This window comes from Miniopterus schreibersii (genome assembly GCF_964146895.1).
Source record: "Miniopterus schreibersii genome assembly, chromosome: 2".
Lineage (NCBI taxonomy): Eukaryota > Metazoa > Chordata > Mammalia > Chiroptera > Miniopteridae > Miniopterus > Miniopterus schreibersii.
Genome location: NC_138102.1, coordinates 76,171,814 through 76,177,824, shown reverse-complemented (window position 1 = coordinate 76,177,824; position 6,011 = coordinate 76,171,814).

Genomic DNA, 6,011 nt, shown 5'->3' with positions numbered 1-6,011 from the left:
GCTGCCTTACAAAGAAATGAACTTCTGGCCCCTGGAATTGTTCTAACGGGTGTTTTAAAATGTACGTTTTATTATTATTCAAGTATGGGGAGCCAACAGATCAGGAGACGACTGCCACTGAAAAAGTTTGTTACAGTTCAGAAGAGGAGAGGGCATATCATGCCACAGGAATACACTGGCAAGCACTGGGGTTGGTCAGGAGCCAAACAGAGCAAGGGGAAAGCATGGGCATGAGCCTTTATTGTGGTTTCCACACACAGGGCAGGGTACGCATAGTTAGGATTGGCTAATTTGGATAATTTTAGCAGACTCTGAAGTAAGAGGCTGTCCCCAGTTGTTTGGTACTTAGCCCTGGGGTGATTAGGATGGAAATATTGATGTGGAGTGTGAGAGTCTGGTAGTGGAGGTTGGGGCTCTGAATGGGTTGGTTTGCAAATAAAAGGCAGGCTCCTGAAGGGAGTGTTTTGCTGTCTCTAGGAATTAGCTAACCCTGGGTGGGGCAGCCCCTCACCTATTGGTAAGGCCCCAGATGCCAGAGCATCAAGAATATAGAAAATAAGAAAACATAATTGATGCACAAGCTAGATGACAATCCCAGAGATCTTGTAAATATGGTCCTTCCTTGGATAGAGGCTGATCTAGATGTTTTCTTAAAACTGATGCATTCAGACTGTTCCCAAGTCTCCAAAGAACTTAAATTGAAAACAAGGGATGGAGGATGGCGGATCTCCAGGGATCTCGACTAGGATTTGTCATATTAAAATTGGTGTTAATTCTGGAAAGGGGAGATGATATTCAAGTAAAGTAGAAATCTAGTGCTAGCTCAACAAGGTAAACTTGAGTTCTCACATAGTGTTGTGAGTAGACAGAAGTGACTTACAGGTGATGAACAAGAAATTGTGAGGTTTGGGGATAAACAGTCAAAACTATGAATATGGTGGTTTCCTTGGTATTATTTAAGCTCAGAAAGAGATGTCTGTAGGTACCAGTCCAGTGTGTGGTCACAGTCAAAAGTGTCTATAAAATGCTGATATTAGGAAGGGTTTTGAAAATTAAGCAGAGAATCTCTTGAACCATTGCAAGAAACAAGGCACAAAACTTGTCTCTCCTAATCTATGTATAGTTTGCTTATTGCATTTCAGGTGAAAAGGTGAGTTGAAAACCCAAAGAAGAATAGCGAAAGTGACCCAGAAAAGGCAGGCCACTAGACATGTGGGCCTTTCAGGCTAGAAGTCAAGGCTGAAAAAGAATATTATCCAAATCTATAAAATCATGGTGAGTATGGATGGGTATGGTGAAGTTGGACTTGCTTATCAAATTCCTGGATGGTAATAATTAAGGCAGCAACCCTTGAATCTTAAAAACAGGAATATTTAGAGGCAATAACTTTGTTATTTTCATGCTGTGTAAGAAACAGTGATTGTTCTACCCAGAGTGGTATAGGAAGACATAGTTTTGAAATGGAATTATTAAGCAAGAAGGCATCTTGGAAACCATTTGTCTAAATCGTCACTTCACACATAGGGAAAGTGGCCCAAGAGAGAGGTTTCTTGGCCAAAGTGACATGGTTAGCAAAATCCAGGTAATTCAGCATTCATTAAATGAATATAAGCAATTACCCTGCCATGTGATTAGATAAATCCAGTAAGAGTTTCTAAAGATTTCTAAATGGTTTTTAATGGAAGCCTGAAATTTACGATATATCCTTTTTAACACTGACAGCACGGATGACAGTTTAGCAGTCCTACAAAACTTATCCTCATATAAACTGTTGGAGACAGAAAAAAGGCAGGAGAGACCATTAGATAGATTCATATTTGATTACCCTTATTTAGTGGTTGGTGACAGAAATGATGAAATAAATAAATTCTTACCTTTTGGCTATGTGACAGCTCTCATTAGCACAAATAGACAGCAGTTAATGATTCACCCACTGTCATCCCTGGGTTGTGTGCAGACATGGGGGTGTGGCTCAAAGGCAGATAATGAGAAAACACTTGAATTTTGGTTTTGCGTTATATTCTTATAAAGAGGTTGGATTATGTATACCAAGCCTCAGAAAATTCACAACACTTTAAAGAAGTTTACTACAACATATCTTCTGTAGTTGGTGTTCCTGAATTTTTCTCTAGATTCTGTTTTAACAAACTCATCTTTTAAAAAGTCTCATTATTTTCTGTATTTTATAAATTTAGATTTTATGAAGAGTTAAACTCTGAAGCTCCTTTATTTTTTATTTTTGAAGGACACTTTAAAGCAAATATAATAATATAAATTACAGGAAAAATGCTTAAACTCATCACAAGAACAATTTTCCAACATTTTAGAAGTATGTTTCTTCCTATAAGTAATTGTCACACTAATTATAAAACTGTTCCTGCCTATTTGGTAGGGATCTTGAAAAATAAGACTGACATATTTAATTGACATAAATTAACTATTATGCATAGCTCTTCTCAGAAATAGTGGTAGAAACACAGTAAACTCTTAAAATACCAACATTATACAGTATATTTTATTTTTTATTCTTTTGGAGGTACTGGACTTTTGCATTCAACAAATATTTTTTAGCAAGTTTTATGTGCCAAGCACAAGGCTGGGCTACACATGCTAGGATGGGTGAGTCTTCGCCTTCAAGGAGGTGCATGGCTATGCTTATGGCTGCACAGCACTTTGGCTCCACCAGCAGTAACAGAAGGAACTTGATATAAGCTTGTCTTTTCTAGCATCACAGTGAAAGATTTCATAGTAACAAGAGTAGAATCCTTGGGATTTTATTTTACGCAACTTTGCTTGGGGAATTTGTGTTGTTCAATATATATATTGTTCTTTCTGCAGAATTAAATTTTTAGAACAATGATTCAGAAGTATTTATGCCATAAAAAGGAAAAAATGAAGATTTAAAGCCCACAAAAGGCAGCTTTATACAAGCACAATTGCTTGAGTAATTACTATAAAAACAATACCTTTGCTTTAAGTATTTAAATAGAGTAATTGCTTCACCCTTCTTTACATATTGATTGTTTAAAAATGGCTACTGGGCCTTCCAGTCAAGATGGTAGTATAAAAAAAACATGATACTCAAATCCTCCCATAGCCACATCAAAATTACAACTAAATTTCAGAACAACCATCAGTCAGAACCACCTGAAATCTAGCTGAATGGAAGTCCTACAACTAGGGAATTAAGCCACATCGAGATGGGTAGAAAGAGCAGAAACACCGAATGGGCAGGTCTGACACCATGTGTGGTAGTTTATAATCAGGAGGTATATCTTGGCTGTGGAGGTCCCCTCTGAGAAGCAAGGGGTCCCAGCCCTACACCACACCCCCAGCCAGGGTTCCAGTGCTGAGAACCCTGGAACTTCAGACTGTAAAGACCTGTAACACAGAGGCTGCTGGAGTGCTGGGCAGCTTCTCCTAAAGGGCTCATGCATGGACTTATTGAGACTCACTCTCTCTGACCTCCAGGCTGGGTCAGCAGCTGGAAAGGAACAGGGGACATATGGAGAAGAACTAATTTGGGGGTTTCAGGGAAAGAGCTGGCAGAGGCCATTGTTTCTTTCTGAAACCTCCCCCACAGAGCTGACGGGCAGGTGCCATAACTAAGTCTCCATCAACTTGACTCACACTGTTTGCCCCACCCTTGTGGTTCCCTGAGACCCCACCCCACCCAATTTGTAGGCTCATCCAAGCCATTTCCAATGGCTTTTCCATACAACTGGTCTCACTTGCTTCATGCTTTGGACTTTTAATAAAATCTCTCAAACAAGCAGCATCTGACCTCTTCATACCCTGTACCTCTTGTTAAGTGGCCCCAGGCCTGGCACTAGTGGCAGCCTACCTTGGTTCATAGTGTGGCCTCTCCTGGGCACCTCCAAACAACACAAGTAGCAGTCGTCTGCAGATTGCTCTATAGGTTGTGCCAGGTGGCCCCAGGCAGAACATAGGCAGCGGCTGACTTTGTACCTCCCGAGGCCCCAGGGCCAGTACACCAGGTGGGCAGCATTGGACCACGCTGGGTTACAACCCTACCACCTCCACGAACAACACACTCAAGGGGCTAACATGAGCACCAAAGCCCCATTGGAGCAGGTCCTCTTCCTAGGGTCTGCACCTGCACAGCAGCTCCTCCGCTGTAGTCACAGCTGATCCTCACAGCCACAATTAAGGCTCAACTACAACAGGACAGTATACAGAGCCCACACAGGGGTGCACCTGGAGCACCCAGCTCAGGTGACTGGGGAGGCTGTACCACTGATCCTACAGGACACCTACTACACAAGGCCACTCCACTAGGTCCAGGAGATGTAGCAGTTCTGTCTAATACATAGAAACAAACACAGGAAGTAGCCAAAATGCAGAGACAAAGAAACATGTCCCAAATGTTAGAACAGGAAAAATCTCCAGAAAAATAACTAAATTAAATGGAGGCAAGCAAACTACCAGATACAGAGTTCAAAACAATGGTTATAAAAATGCTCAAGAAACTTAGTGAGAACTTCAACAATATGAAAAAGGACATAGAAAACATTAAAAAAATAGAAATGAAGGATACACTAACTGAAATGAATAATTTACAGGAATCAACAGTAGAGTAGAGGATGCTGAGAATCAAGTTAGTGATTTGGAATATGAGGAAGCAAAAAACACACAATCAGAACTGCAAAAAAAAAATGGATCCAAAAATATAATGATAGTGTAAGGAGCCTCTGGGACAACTTCAATGTAGCAACATTTGCATCAAGGGGGTGCTGGAAGGAGAAGAGAGGAAGCAAGAATTTGAAAACCTAGTTGAAAAGAATAATGACCGAAAACTTCTCACCTGGTGAAAGAAATAGTCATACAAGTTCAGGAAGTGCAGAGAGTCCCAAACAAGATGAACCCAAAGAGGCCCACACCATGACACATCATAATAAAATGCAAAAGGTTAAAGACAAGAAGAGAATATTAAAGTAGCAAGAGAAGAGCAGTTAGTTACCTACAAGGGAGCACCCATAAGACTGTCAGCTGATTTCCTTATAGAAACTTTGCAGGACAGTATGAAGTAGCAAGAAATATTCAAAGTGACAAAAGCAAGGACCTACAACCAAGATTATGCAGCAAAGCTATCATTTAGAATTAGAATTGAAGGTCAGATAAAGAGCTTCCCAGACAAGAAAAAGCTGACGGAGTTCATCACCACCAAGCCGGTATTAAATGAAATGTTAAAGGGTCTTCTTTAAGAAGAATGGAAAAAGCCCTGGCCAGTTTTGCTCAGTGGTTAGAGCATCAGCCCCCAGACTGAAGGGTCCACAGGTTCAATTCCAATCAAGGGCACTTACCTTGGTTAAAGGTTTGATCCCTGCCCTGGTCGAGGCCCATGTGAGAGGCAACCAATCAATGTGTGTCTCTCACATCAATGTTTCTCTCTCTCTTTGTCCCCTTCCTCTCTCCCCTCCACTCTCTCTAAAAAAAAAAAAAAAAAAAAATGGGGAAAAAAAGAAAAAATATGAACAATAAAATGATAATAAATACATATCTATCAACAATTGAATCTAAATAGTAAATGAAAACTCCCCAGTCGGTTTGGCTTAGTTGGTTGAGTGTCATCCATACACCAAGAGGTCACCAGTTCGACTCCCAGTCAGGGTGCATGCCTGGTTTCAGGGTTGATACCCAGTAGGGGGCATGCAGGAGGCAGCCAGTGGATGTTTGTCTGTCATCGATGTTTCTATCTCTCTACCTCTTCCTTTCTCTCTAAAAATCAATAAAAACACATTTAAAATAAAATAAGCAGAACAGAAGCAGACTAATAGATATAGAGAACATTTTGATGGTTGCCAGATGGGAGTGGGGTGGGGAGGATGGGTGAAAAGGTGAAGAGATTTAGAAGTACAAATTAGTTACAGAATAATTGTGGGGGTATAAAGTACAGCATAAGAAATATAGTCAATAATATTCTTGATTCCAAGATGGCAATGGATTAAGTGGAAGCTACACCCACATTCTCCCAGGACCAAACTGGAATT